At 38.6% G+C, this 15,286-nt stretch overlaps 1 long non-coding RNA gene across 1 annotated transcript; it reads right to left on the bottom strand.

Moving 5' to 3' along the window:
• Positions 1–264: 264 nt before the first annotated feature.
• LOC114477051 (uncharacterized) lies at positions 265–10,442 on the bottom strand. Its single transcript, XR_003675661.1, has 2 exons — positions 10,278–10,442; positions 265–1,194 (listed from the first exon to the last, which is right to left on the bottom strand). It is a non-coding gene; the product is annotated as an uncharacterized LOC114477051 (long non-coding RNA).
• Positions 10,443–15,286: the final 4,844 nt, after the last annotated feature.

Below are 15,286 nucleotides of genomic sequence, written 5' to 3'. Positions count from 1 at the left end.
TTCAAGTGGTTGTTTAGTGTGTCTTTGTTGTAGTTGTGTGTATTTCTTAAAATCTTTTTTCCGTTTTTGTTATTTTGTATACTTCTGTTGACATTTTGTGTATTATACTGGGCTTCATATAACTTCAAAAGTAATGAATTACAATTTTGCTTTGGGGGCCGCACAAAATTAGACCGAGGGCCGCATGTGGGCCTGGGGCCGCAGGTTGCCTATGTCTGATCCCAAGACTTTTAGATTTAGTTTTTCGTTTTGTTTTGTGATTCATTATCGTCACTATATTTTCTTACATTATTATTGTTATTCGCTACCCTATGTCCCATTAATTCTGCTTGCGCTTAATAGATTTGCAAAATAATTGTTTCTGATTTTTAAATCAATAAAATAGGTTAAAATTTAGACCACGTTTAGTTTATAAAAGTATAAACTTTCTCTAAACTAATTAGAATGAAGCACTGTGATTATATTTACAACTTGCTTTAAGGAGACGATTAGCATTAGCTGTTAGCGTTATTTTTGCAGTGGTTGGATGCTGACGATAAAGTTGCATGCATTTTTTTCGGAATTTGTTGGCTTATTTTATCCTCGGATGATTAGCATTAGCTGCTAGCATTGTGATTCTACACAGTGGAAGTCACGCCTTTAAATTTCTCCTCTTCGTTCCTCACAAAATGATTTTATTTAATAAGTCTCTTAATGGTGGTTGAATTCTAAAAAAACAAATGTGTGCATTTTATTTTTATTTTTTACTTTGCATTTGTCATCAGCATTGTAATACAACAAATTGGGAGTTGCGACTTAAGATTTATCCACTTCATTTCTTATGAAATAATCCAATAAGAACTGTTTTATTCGATACATTTCCATTATTTTAAAAGTGGCCCAATGCTAACAAAAAATTGTACCCTTTTTTAAGAGTTATAGTGATTTTAGACGGGATAAAAAACAGAAAACCATGAACGGAATTCAAGAAAAACAAGTTCGGAAAATAATAAAATAATCCAGTTTTCCCGTTTGCTGGTGATCGTCCATGTTCATTTAAAGTTTGCAGGACTCGTTAACCCCACACAAACAGTCCTTCCATCAACATCCTCCATGTGTTCTCCATAATGCCAAGATGGCCGACCCCTCCTGGCTGCTCAGCGTTACTGGACGTGTTTTCCACCTGGTCCCTGGTCGCGCCTTGGAAAGAAAATCCTGCAAAAGAAACGCGTCAAGGTAAGAAAGCTGTGTCGGAGAGCGACTGAGTTGTAGCCAAGCAGAGCATTGTGATGAAGAATTGTGTAACAGAAGAAGAACCAACCTAAAGTCTCAAAAGTTGGGACCTTTTTACCGAAAACTTGTGCTATACACACCTGAGGTGGAACTAACATCTGTGACATGAAACTAACAGTAATATGTTAGAATCGAAGCAGGAGAAAACTGTATTACTATATTAAGAATTGTATGTTTTCAAATGAATGTGGGAAAACTGTCATGAAAACTTTTGACCACAGGGGGGCAAAAGAGAAAAAAAAAAATGAAATATAAAAACTGTCTTGATATTTGCGTCAACCACAATGTGTGTAACATATACAATAATGCAAAAATGATTAGTAACATAATTAATATGTTGACAAACATTTTTAAATGTAAACTAATGATAAAATCAGCTTCATTTTTGCTGTAGTGCCATACATGAACTGCTGGGCGCAGTGTTGCTTCCCCATTTACATTGTGAAGATGAATTGCACAACAAAAGAAGAAGAACCAACTTATACTATACACACCTGAGGTAGAACCAACATCGATGCAATATGAATCAAATCAGCAGAAAATGATATTACTCTATTAAGAATTTTGTTTGTGTTGTAAATATCGCACATTTTTGTGAGTCGTGTGTAATTTTGTGTATTTAGTCTGTAATTTTGTGTCATTTCCGTTGGCATTTTGTGTGTCTTCGTAGTCCTTTTGTATATGATGATGTATTTGTAGTCATTTTTGTTTTCAAATGAATATGGGAAAACTGTAATGAAAATATTTGACCACTAGAGGGGGGAATGCTCCATCTGCTGCCCCTCCCCCCAAAGCTGAGGGTGGTGCACAAAAAAAAAAAAAAAAACATAAAAAAAACCAAAAACCTCGAGTGCGGTTTGAGAAATGGTGATTCTAGGAAAAGGAGACGGCAGTTTTTAACGTCGGTTACCAAGACGAACATTTCCTGCTTCGAGCAACAATGGCAGGAAACTTGAGTTTTGTTGCGATGGAGTGATAACGGCGCGGTGAGAGAGAGAGAGAGAGTGGCAGAAGGGATTTGCCATCGTTTGCACATGGAGAGAAGTTAGTTTTTTTATGCTATCTAACAAAATTGGATTTGAAAATTTAAGAAAAAAAAAAAAAAAAATTGCAAACAAAACTATTATTACAATTCTTTTAAATGCTGGTTTTGTTTACCAATCCAAAATGAGTTCTCGTGAATCTATACATTTTGTTTGCGTTTCCTGAAGTTTTGGTTGCGTTTCGACTTCTAGTTTGTGGGCGGGGCCTCCTCCGGACGATGTCAGAGAAGCCTTTTCGTTGGTCAGTTTCGGACGATTGGTGTGAAAATTAGAAAACGCAACCAAAATTTTAGGAAACGTAAACAAAATTGATAACAAACCAGCATTTTTTTTTTTTTTTTTTAAATTTTCAAATCCATTTTTGTTTGATTGCGTAAAAAAGGCACACATTTCTCTCCATAGTCTCCATTCATGTCGGGAATGCATGCCACATGGAGCGTTTTGAGGGGGTACCCCCAAAAAAATCCAGAAAAGGCCACCTCTGCTCTCCCTATACACGCCACCTATATGCTGGCAGTGTTCCAGGAGAGCGGTATGTGAACTCCGCTTGGCCTGGACCACCAACCAAACCCCCCCCCTACCCCTCAGTTCCCAACCACCTCTTTAACAATGTCTCCCTGTGTCGCAAACGGGGGGGAGGGATATAGGGGGGCACACATAAAAAGCACAAGAGAAGTAAAACCAGAGTGGGAGTGATTGATGTCCTCCTCCTTCCTGAAAGTGTCAGATGAAATGCCAGGATTTTTCAGTGTTTGTGACGTTTAAGGCAGTGGTTCTCAAACTTTTATCAGAATAACATCCACTGTCATACAATAACTTTATTATTATTTGTGCCATAGTAAATAGTCATCTTAAATCAGAAATGAAATGGGATCAATGTGACCAAAAATGGTGGAAAATGTGGTGAAATGGGATTTTAAAAATCAGAGAAACTGGTTAAAAGTTGTAAATTAGTGTCCAAAAACAGACAGAAAAAGTGGTAAAAAAAAAAAAAAAGGGTTTAAAGTGTCAATATTGGAACACTTATTTTAAACTGGCAAATAATGGCTTTGACAAATCGCGAATGTGGTTAAACAGGCAAAGCTAAGCATGAATTATGGTTAAAGGTGACATTAATGGGGCAACATTAGGTGCGAAAAGCGGTGGAAAGGGTTTGTAAGAGACAAAAATGTCTTGAAAGTGGGAAAAAATGTGCTTTAAAGGCATCTGGCGACCCCAAGTGGGTCCCCCCCCCCCAGTTTGAGAACCCTTGCACTAACAGGTGGCGCTGAATGCTAATTTTACCCCCGTTTCCCAGTGCTATGTTTAGGTGCTGCAATAAAAACCAAGTAGGTCAGCCACACACACACACACACACACACACACACACACACACACACACACACACACACACACACACACACACACACAAACACCACACACACACGTGGCCTTGACCTCTAAAATTGTCCATTCATCTTCTCCCACCTCAGTGGCAAATAATTCCTCCCCCACCCATTGGCTGTAGCTCTCGGCCAATGGCAGTGCTTCTTGCTGCCCATTCATAAAAGCTGGGGGTCATTGAGGATAACGTGGTATTAAGGAACCTGTGCTGCGCATTTTAAACACTTTTATTTGACGGAAATCACATTTTCCTCACATTTGTGCCACGTTTTTTCCACTTTGATGTTGTGCAACAAACGTGTCATTTTTATTCTCTTTGAGGGTCTCCCATTCTCGTGTGTTTAATCAGTAATGACCTGAAGCCCCGCCTCCTGCTCCTTTTTCTTCTTCTTTTTTTTTTTTTTTTGGTTGTTTTTCCAGGTTGTTGCTCTCAGGTTTTTACTCAAAGGCCCTCCATTGTTGCTCCAGCAATTACCCACGTTTCAAAGTTTACCCCCCAACACCCACCCTCACACTCCTCCTCCCGTGACACGTGCACTATATAAATATATATATATATATCTATCCAGAGCCTGTGGGAGGGGGGTCAGCACTCATTCACAAAAACTCAATAGATCCCTGATGAAATGTTTAAGGAGATGAACTGGAGTTATTGAGGTGATAGAACATGTTTTAAATGTTGGACAGAAAAGTTGATCTTTTGGAGTCCAAAAAAAATACCAATGGACAATAGTTATCAACTGTGTAACCCGAACCAAAGCCACGTCTTCATTTTATCTTTACACTTGAAATTTTGGGAGGTTGGGATTTTGTCCTTTTTTCCAATATGTAATTAGGACCTTGTCCATCTGTTGGGATTTTGTAAGTCGTTGGGATTTTGTCTTTTTCTGATTAGTTGTTAGGATTCTGTCATTTTTTTCTAATAATAGGTATGGATTTTGTCTAGTTTTCTAATAAGTGGTTGTGATTTTGTCCAATTTTCTACTATTGAGTTGGGATTTTGTCCTATGAGGTTTTTGTCCATTGGGATTTTGTCCATTTTTCCAATAAGTGTTTGGGATTTTGTTGTCATTTTGTTTTTTGTCTGGTGGGATTTTGTCAGTTTTCCTAATAACAATTTTGCGAATTGTCTGTTGAAATTTTGTCAGTTTCCCTACTAACGATTTCCGGACTTGTCTGTTGAGATTTTGTTCAATTTTCTAATAATAAATTGAAATTTAGCCCGATGAGGTTTGTTGTCATTGAGATTTTGTCAATTTTTCCAGTAAGTGGTTGGGATTTTGTCCGATTTTCTAATACTGAGTTGGGATTTTGTCCTATGAGGTTTTTGTCCATTGGGATTTTGTCCATTTTTCCAATAAGTGGTTGGGATTTTGTTCGATGAGTTTTTGTCTGTTGGGATTTTGTCCAATTTTCTCATAAGTGGTTGGGATTTTCGTCTTGTCACCAGATATTTTGCGCTTTCCAAAATAAAAGCATGGCTCGTCTAGATTGTCAGAATAAAATGTCACCACGACACAAGTGAGTGAGTTTTTGACGGACGTCGGCGATGTGATGAAAGAAAGATGGCGTTGCCACGGAAACAAAGAGTAATTAGCATTGAGTGCTATTGAGAGAAAGAAGCTGATGATTCTGTGTGGGATGATGATGTTGGCCTGCTTTCAGGAGATGATGAGCAACGAGAGGAGGACGAGGACGAGGAGGAGATCAGGTGTCGCAGACGCCATTTTGGTAGAAGTTGGGAGTTGTTTGCGTGAGGAGTCGGGACAGATTTCCTCCCTCCTCCCAGCGTGTTTACAGAGGCTGTGAGCGTAAAGCTGGCTTCAGCTGTTGATCTGGCTCATGCTGCCAAAGTTCTCCATCAACTACGGATACGGACGTGTCCATCTGTCCGTCACGTGACGGCGAGGAGCTAAATCTGAAGCGTTACAATCAATTCAAGTGTTTTTTTTCTTCAGAAATTGAAAGTTTCTGGACAATTTTCACACAAAAAAAAAACATAATTTCTTGATCATGAAATGACCTCATTTTTAATTTGAAAAGCAACAGGAACAAGATTAAGATCAGCATATTGTCTCCTTTTTAAGAAAAAATATGATTAAATACAGTTTTTAATTTTTTTATTGAAAAATACCTCAATATTAAATGTATTTAATTACTTGTTATGTTATTTTACATTACATCTTGCGTTAGAAATACTTCCGTTAAAAAAATCTCAGTTTAATCATGCAGTATGATTTTTATTCATGACTATATGAGAATATTTTTTAAAAATAAGGAAAAAGGAAACACATTTTTACCCTCAACTAAATCATGTTTCTTGTTTTTAATTTAAAAAAAAACAATAAACAATAGTAGGATAAGCATATTAACTAAAAAAAAACAGATTTTAAACAATTTTATTGGAATAGTCATTATTAAAGTTTCTGGACAAAGAACATCTTTTTTTCTATTGTTTAAATGTGCTATTTTTTATGAATATGAGATTACTTAAAAAACAATGAAAAAGGAAACATATTTTAACCCTCAACTAAATTGCGATCCTCATTTTAAGCTGAAAAACAACAGGAACAAGAGTAAGATCAACATATTTAATATATAACTAAGATTGAATACAGATTCTAAGTGATTTTAAATTAAAAAAATATATATTAAATGTATTTAATTACTTAATTTGTTATTTGAAATTACATCTTGTATTATAAGTATTTCCTTTAAAAAAAAATGTCAGTTTAATCATGCAAAATGGTTATATTTTGACACATTGGTGCCTTGCTGAAGGGCTTATAGGTAGCCTGAGCATAAAGCTGTAGTATTAGCTAACACACACACACACACACACAGAGAGAGGGTTTAAATGCACAAGCAGCGCCCACACAGCTCCTCCATCCCTCGTCCTCTGCACCAGCAGCTCATATTCAGGCTAAAAACAATTATGCAGATGCTTGTGCTAAAACCACTTTGGCTCTATATAATCCAACAATCAGTCCATTACAGTGATTGTCATCATCGCAGGTGAGTGAGTGAGTGGGTGGGCGATTACGGCTTCAGCACAAGATCCTGGTTTGATGCAAATCTGGCGAGTTCCTTTTTTTTTTAAATGTCAGATGAAATACCAGGATTTTTCTGGGTTTGCGACGTTTAAGGCAGTGGTTCTCTACCTTTTATCTGAATAATATCCACTGTTATCCAGAAAGTGTATTATCATTTGCGCCATAGTTATCTTAAAGATGTAAATCCTTGTTTTAATCAGCAATAAAATGGTTTAAAAGTGACCGAAAATGGTGGTTTGATAAAAAGCTGCAGGACAGAAAAGTGGTAGAAAGGGTTCAAAGTGTCAATATTGGCTTAAAAGTGGCAGAAAAAAGCATGAACAATTAGTTTAAACTGGTAAATAATGGGCGTGACATATCGTGAATGTGGTTAAATTGGCAAAAATAATCATGAAATATGGTGAAATGAGGTTAAAAGTGATAATAATGGGTCAACATGTGCTACATTAGGTGGGAAAAGTAGTGGAAAGGGGTTTAAAAGTGCTGAAAATGTCTTGAAAGTGGGGGAAAATGTGCAGAAAAGGCATAGAAATGTGTAATTATTGATTATATATATATCGTATTGCGTGAATTGCAATGCACACCCCTAATAAATAGGTAAAATGTATCTTATTTACATCATTATTTATTCTAATTTTAATGATCCTATTGAGTTGAACATGTCTTTTTTCCTTTTTCAAACTATTGCAATGTTGTCTGTCGTATTGTGAACTCATTGTATCGTCCCACCGCTATTGACTGTATCTTTATCTTATTTTGAAAGGCAGGAGTTGTTCCATCTGTCATCAGAAATTAGTTAAATGTAAATACATTAAAAGGAGCAAAAATATGGCAAGAAATAGTCATGAAAATAGGTTAAAATATGGTAAGTTTGGTGTAGTTGCAGAAAAATGGTACAAATAAGCAAAAAGGGTTCAAATTGTTCAGAAAACCACTGTCATGCGACCCCAAGGTTGAGAACCCCTGTTTTAAGGGACAGAGGGGAACTGAACAGCCTTGATTTCTGCTTATATTGATTAAATAAGAGGAATTTTGTAACGTTTGGCACAAAAACAGGTTTTATTCTGTCCTTTTGCGGATGTTTCCCATCAGCTGGGAACGGATGGTAAGCAGTGAAGTTAAAAGGCAGCGCATGTCAACAACTTCCATACTGTGGTTACCTCAAAGAGGAAGGCCAGGAATGTATCCCAAACTCAACCCCAGTCCTCTTCTTCCTCCTCCCCTTCAGTCATGGGCTCTCCGCTGGCTAATCGCATACAAAAAAAACCCAAGAATTTTCCCCTCTCTCTTCTCCAGGCAGGCGGGGACGACCCCCTTCCCTTCCTTTTCCCACCCTCCCCATCAACACTGCCTCTGCACAGACAGCTGGAATTCAGTGGGAACCAAACCGGAGACTGGGAGTCTTTTGGGATTCAGAATAAAACAAATGTCCAACGTATAATAGCTTTAAATCTGATTATAATATATCATTTCATATATAATAATCAATCATTCTGTCTCTTGTTATTTCCTCTCAAATATTGGCAACTTGAAACTGAACTAAAAGCACCATACTCTGTTTCTAAAAGGGGGGTACATGTACCCTGAGGGGTACGCGATTACACTACGGGGGTGCTTGAGTCAGTCTTGGTTCCCCACAGGTGGGAAATGACTGGAAATGATCGAATAAATCTATTCAGGAGCCACTAAATCAGTGTTTTTCAACCTTGGGGTCGGGACCCACGGGGTCGCCTGGAGTTTAAATGGGGTCGTGTGAAATTTCTGGAAAATTCAAATACATTTCTAATAATTTAATAATAAATTATTAAATAAATAATTTAAAATTAAAACGGCACGCAACTCAAACAGTTGTATTTCTAAACTACACTAAAGTAATTGGATTAAAAAAATTCTTAATGTCATAATGATGTCACGATCCCAAAAAAAGGTTGGGAACCACTGCCCTAAAAACAATTTCTTTCCACTTATTTACAAATGAGATTCTTTCAAATGTGAGTAATCACTCGTTCATTTTTTTTCAACCTTGGGGTCGGGACCCCATGTGGGGTCGCTTGGATTTTATATGGGGTCGCCTTAAATGTCGCATAATTGATATAAAACTGAGTGACAATGTATTTTTGAAATATTTTACAAGTTAAAACAACACATAACCTGTATTCTATACTTTCACTTTGTCAAATATTAATTATTATTATTATTATTACCATTCTGAATAATTCCTATACTTATGGCTGCTACTTCTTTGATCATGCAGGAAGTAGTGCATGTATTAAGCTTATTCCTGGTGCTGCTACTGTAGATATCATTCAGGACATGGATTCTTGTTAGCATGTTGACATGTTAGCATATTCCTGTGTTTATAGTTATTTTTCAGAGGAAAATGCTCATTTTATTACAATATAAAGTTAAACATGAGCTGGAGTTGTCTGTTGATCACATGTGAAGGCCTTTTATCACTAAAGATGGGATGAGATCTTGCAAATCGTGATTCATGGAAATGCACACCCCTATTAAATAGATAAAACTGTTCATATTTACATTATATTTTATTTTGATATATATTGAGCTAAATGTTATTCTCGTGTCTTTTTCCCAAACTATTGTATTGTTATCGTCTGTCGTATCGTGAACTCAGCAAATCGTCCCACCTCTACATTTTTTTTTTTTACCTGTATCTTTATCTTATTTTGAAAGGCAGGAGTTGTTCCATCTGTCATCAGAAATGAGTTAAATGTTAACATAGCTCCATCTCTGTGGCTGACTCTTATTCTGAAAAGTGCAGCCAGATGTGCGCGTCCATCCGTGGCACACTTGACGCTGGTGCCAGCAGTTCATGGAGCCCAAAAAAAAAAAAAAAACGCATTTCAAAACGTTAGGCGCGTTCACGAGACCCTCAGACCACCATGCCCGACCAGAACTTGGAGGCATGCGTGTGCACGTGTGTGCACGAGAGCATGTACGTGTGTTTGCGGGCGTGCGAACCGCGCGTCTCTGCGGGGGTGGAGATCTCGGAGAGACCACACACTTTGCGCTTTGCTCTCCCCCCCCAAATACACGCACGCGCGCACACGGGACCAAGACCCGCACTTAACCCCGACACTCAAGTATCGAAATGTTGAATTTGAGTAAAAAAATAAATATAAATATATATATATATATTAAAAAAAAGCAAACATGAGAGCAGATTTACGCAATTTGGTGCGTAAAAAGCCCGCATGGTGAGGCTGAAACGTGCCCCGCGTGCTTTAAAGTGAAGCTTCACAAATGCGATGAGACAGATTTGATGAAAATGTGCAACCATTGACAAAATAGTGTGAAATTAAAACGACAACAGCGCGTTTTTCACACGTGGCGTTGCGCAATGAGCGACGCGCGCTGCCGACGGAGAGGAGAACAAACTGGGAAAACTTCCCCAAATTCACCACCAACAACAACAAGGGCACACGCACACGCACACACACACGCACAGGACAGGACAAAGTTCCTGAGCCTCAGACTCGTCCCGCACAGCTCGCCGTATACTCACCGCGCACGGCCGCGTGTCCCCAGGAGAGCGCACGGTACAGTGCGTGTGTGCACAACACGCAATCCGACGCGAGTGGTCGGAAGCGCAACGCGACACGTCAACGCGTGTTGCCTCCATATCATAAAGGGGATTCTTCTTCTTCTTCTTTTGCTGCTGCTGCTGCTGTGTGGGGTGCACAAGCCGGGGAGCGGGGACGCTTCGGGGTCCCGATGTGGTGGAAATTGGAGCCACAAGTGGTGCGTAAAAGCAGCAGATTTTTATACTCAAAGGGGCCCATTAAGGGCATTTAAATGTTAAAAAGCACATTAAATGTTTGAAATAATTCATTTAAAAATGGAAGAAACGGATTGTGCTCATTCTAAAAAGTCTAAATGTGTGTTTTATATATATATATATATATATTAAAAAAATAAAAATAAAAAATAAAATAAAAATGGGGGTAAACAACGGGAATAGTTTCTGCTTAAGTTTCTCCCTTAAAGTTCATTTTGTAATCTGGACCGTTATTAAGTTTGTATTAAGGATTTTAGTCTCTGTAATAAAACCATTAAGTGTCCCATATTGTGCCCCCCCCCCCCCCCCCCCCCACCCCACACACACACACACACTCCATCAACCTGTTCACAATCCTATGACAATTTGACAATTCAAGCAAGTCTGTGTGTGATTTGTTTTTTTTCCCCTTTTATTCCCCCCACCACACACACACACACACACACACACACACACACACACTCACTGTGCACCATGGACGCATCCTGCAGCAGCCTGGAGCGCTGTGCTGTTTTTAATTGAGCAGATAACAGAGTGAATGGTTTTGTCTGCAGTGGAGGTAAAAGGGGGGGTGGGGGGGGGACGCATGGAACGTTTCCTGCTGCTGAACATAAACGCATGGCATCCCTCTCTCTCTCTCTCTCTCTCTCACACACACACACACACACACACACACACACACACACACTCTTTTTTGGCTCTGCAGTGGCACGAGACACATGCACTCAGGCATACAAATGTGCACCAACATGCATCACATGCACAGAAATGGAAACATCAAGTGCTTACCAACAGGGTTCCTGCAGACTGATGGAACCCTTTCTTTTCTTTCCTCCTCCTCCATCCTCATCATCCCTCCATCCATCCATGATGTGTCTCCGTCGCTCTCTCTCTGCCTCCAACGTCTCCAACACTGATCTTTTAAGTCCACCACCACCACCACCACCAGCCCCTCCACTGATCAATGGACAGCCGGCGAAGCGAGCTCTGCTGCCTCCACCTCCCCCCAAGCTTTGTGTGTGTGTGTGTTTGCACAGAAAGGAGGCATCCAGCCCACGCACACACACACATGCACACACTCCAGGGCTCTCTCAGCCTCCAAAGTGCCTCATCAGTTGACTACTCCACACACACCCACACACACACACACACACACACATGCACACACACACCCAGGGGTGGACTGGGACAAAAATTAATTCCTGGCACCAGTCCACTACATGATTAGCGACAACACGTAGAAGCCGTTATTAAGTCAGTGATGCTCAACATGTGGCTTTTTATGTCTTCATTTAAATGATTTTGTCCCATTTTTGCCCCTTTTCAAAAAGTTCTGACACTTTTTTCAGACTTTAGCCCCTTTTGCCAATAAATACCTCTTTCCTTTTCACTTTTATCCAATTTTTGTCCTTTCTAGAATTTTCTTGGCCACTTTTTATCCAAATATAAGCTAACTTTTGCCCAATAGATAGCCATTTTTCCTTACATTTTGCCTCTTTTTTCACTATTGTGGTTCATTTTAGTCACTTTTCACTCTTTTCTTGCTACGTTTTGGACCATTTTTTGCCACCTGTTACCACATCTGCCTTAATTGAAATGTTGTTGTTGTTTTTTTTTAAATTTACCTCCATTGTTAGAAGCTCTCAATGGTAGCATGAGCAAACACCAAAGCACATCTGATATGAAAGTATTCCAGTGTAAATGCAAACAGGCTCAGGCTTTTGTGCACATGCAGTACGTGCACGTGGCTCATTAGCTAATATAATGCATGGACGTTGAGGTCCAAACACTGCTGAGCATGGATGCTGCATGCATGTAAAAAGCTCTCATTTAGTCTTGATGGAGGAGAGTAAACCACCACTCATTTACATAGGTAATGGTAGGGGGGGGGAGTACAAAAATGATGTGGGGGCGGAAAAACACAATCCTCCACCAGCACAGGGAGCATCCACAGAGAGAGAGAGATGTAGATGTAGATGTCAGGCTCCTGAAGAGCTCTGAAATGATGGGTAATTACACTTGAAAATTACCGATGGGAACGACAGCGTGTTACGAACTCCCTGACTTTGGTGAATTCAGACTGGAAAAATAAGCAGGAGCAGTGATTTACTTCACCACAAGCGCCCGTCACATGAACTTTTATCTTTAACATGACAAGTTCATGTCCAGGATGGAGCCACGAGGTTTGATTTTAGCAGAGGTTAATGTCTGTAATGGATCTGATCGAAGAATGTGTTGTTAGCGAGCTACAGAGGAAGGAGATGATGTACTCTGGAGGCAGAAGATGTATAGAAAAGAACAGAAAATACACAAATAAAGACAGAAAAATGAACAAAAGGACAGCAAAGATACACCAAAGGACACAAAAATATAGGAAAGGACAGAAAATATATAGAGAAGTACAACAAACATAGAGAAGGACAGAAAAATGTACATAAAGACAGAATAAATAGAAAAAATACATAAATATGGAAAAGAACAGCAAAAATATACAAAAAGACAGAAAAAATATAGAAAAGAACAGAAAGATACACGAAAGGACACAAAAATATAGAAAAGGACAGAAAATAAATAGGAAAGGACAGAAAAAAATAACAAAAAGATAAAAGAGCACAGAAAAAATATAGAAAAAGACAGCGACAATACACAGAAGGTCAAGGCCTGTTAAAATATACATAAAAAGACAGAAAAATACACAAAAATAAGAAAATATACAGAAGGATGGAAAAAACTAAAAATAATCAAACCTCATATTTGTTAAGCTTTCATTTGTTAATGTTTCTCTCTGTCACAAGTACCCCGCGTACCCCCATTTGAAAAACACTACATTACACCAAAACTACATGTGTGTCTGACACCATTTAAAATGTAGGTAAACTGCGGTTATTTCCCAGTCCCTCCTGTATTTCCTCTTGACGTCCTGGCTCACTGGTCAGATTGTTGCTATGGAATGTGGTGGGGGACAAAACTTGGTGACCCCCCCCCCCCCCCGCTCTCCTCCTCAGTTGTGTGGCCCCCCTCCACAGTTGTGTGGCCGTTGTTCTGTGATGTGACCCAGGTACACTGCACGCATGAAGACAAAAACTGACTAGACCTTCACACAGGCTGGTGCATGCACCAAACACACACACACACACACACACACACACACACACACACACACACACACACACACACACACTAGGAGTAGGAATGTGTGTGAATCTCCCTCTGGCTACCTGTGTAACCTGCATCTGAAGCTGGTAGGACTTCCTTAGTGGGATCAAACATCCTCCCTCCACATAGCTGCACTCTGCGAGACATGCATGAACAACATTGGTGGGTGTGTTTTCCTCCTCTACTGTGTGTGTGTGTGTGTGTGTGTGTGGGCGAGTGTGGTGAGATCTGAACAAGAGTTCACACTTTCAAGGCATTTCTGCTTTAGGCAAATGAGTCACAACTGATCCCCTGAACCAGTAGGAAGCACAGGTGAATAAAATCCATGCAAGTGTTGGTTGTTAGTCTTTTCCTGCAGTGGAATGATTCCCTGAAGCCGTTAACCATTTCCTTTCTGTTTGTCAGAAAGCAAAACGCAGTCATATTCATAATGCAAAAAAAACCAAAAAAAAAAAAACAACTGTACATTTCAAGTTCCAATATGGCCAGAGCAGCACAGAAAAGGAGTGTAACAATAGCATGGGTTGAATTATGGAACTGTCTAAAAAGGATGGAATAAAACAAAGCTTTTTGAAAAATCATATATCATTAGTAAATATAGGAAAGAAGAGCAAAAATTTAACCTAGAACATATATAATATGTATATAATGGTATTAAATATATTAAATAAGTAAGTACAACAACAACAATGTTAAAAACAGTGAGATAAAACTGCTCATTCAGATGAACATGTATGTTTTAATTTTTTAATATTAACGCTTCATAACTAAAAAAAGTATATATTGTTAATTCAAATATTGCCACACTATATTTAATATTTAAAATTGATGAAATTTGTGTCATAAATATTAAATGGCAAATTATGTACGTGCATGTGTATGTTAATGTGTGAACATATGTACTGTATATATGTTTGATGTGCATGTATAAACTGTATTTGTGCAGAATATATATTAAATGTGTATTGGAAAAGTAGTAATATTAGTTTCCTAATTATTATAATATTTTTTTTTTTCATATTTTAAAATTCTGATTCAAAGACTGGGTGTCTTTTTTTTAAATTTATTTAAAAAATTTTAATTATTCTATCACGGCACCTGTTAGTGTGTGGGACGAATCATTTAGCAGCGCCGTGTCTTTAAGGTTGATGTGTGAGAAGCAAAAAAACAGACACGTTGAAGTGTTTCAGTCAGCAGAGCTGTGAGGGTTGCCACGGCAACGTGGCTGTCCATCTAAAGCTGTTATTTTTAAAAATGCTGCAATTTTCTTTTTAAAACCTGTATTCCATTTGGTACTTTCATCATCATCATCATCAGCGGCTGGAGATGATTATTTATTTATTTTTATCAGAGAAAGACAAAATGTAGGCCTCATAGGTCAATAAATCATAGATTATCAAGTAAAAGATTGAAATTGGCGCTTAAAAGTGTGTTTTAATTACAACTGTAAACAACTGGTTTGTTGACATGATCGGAAAAGTTTCGCACGTTGCATTGTGGGACGTGGAGTCCTGTAGACAAGAGGCAAATGCACAAAATGACTCCAAAACACACAAAATGATTGGAAAATATACAAACTG

The sequence above is a fragment of the Gouania willdenowi genome, chromosome 2, assembly GCF_900634775.1.
Source record: "Gouania willdenowi chromosome 2, fGouWil2.1, whole genome shotgun sequence".
NCBI classification, from domain to species: domain Eukaryota; kingdom Metazoa; phylum Chordata; class Actinopteri; order Blenniiformes; family Gobiesocidae; genus Gouania; species Gouania willdenowi.
The sequence above is the reverse complement of the archived record's forward strand: the minus strand, read 5'-3'. Positions and strand labels throughout refer to the sequence as shown.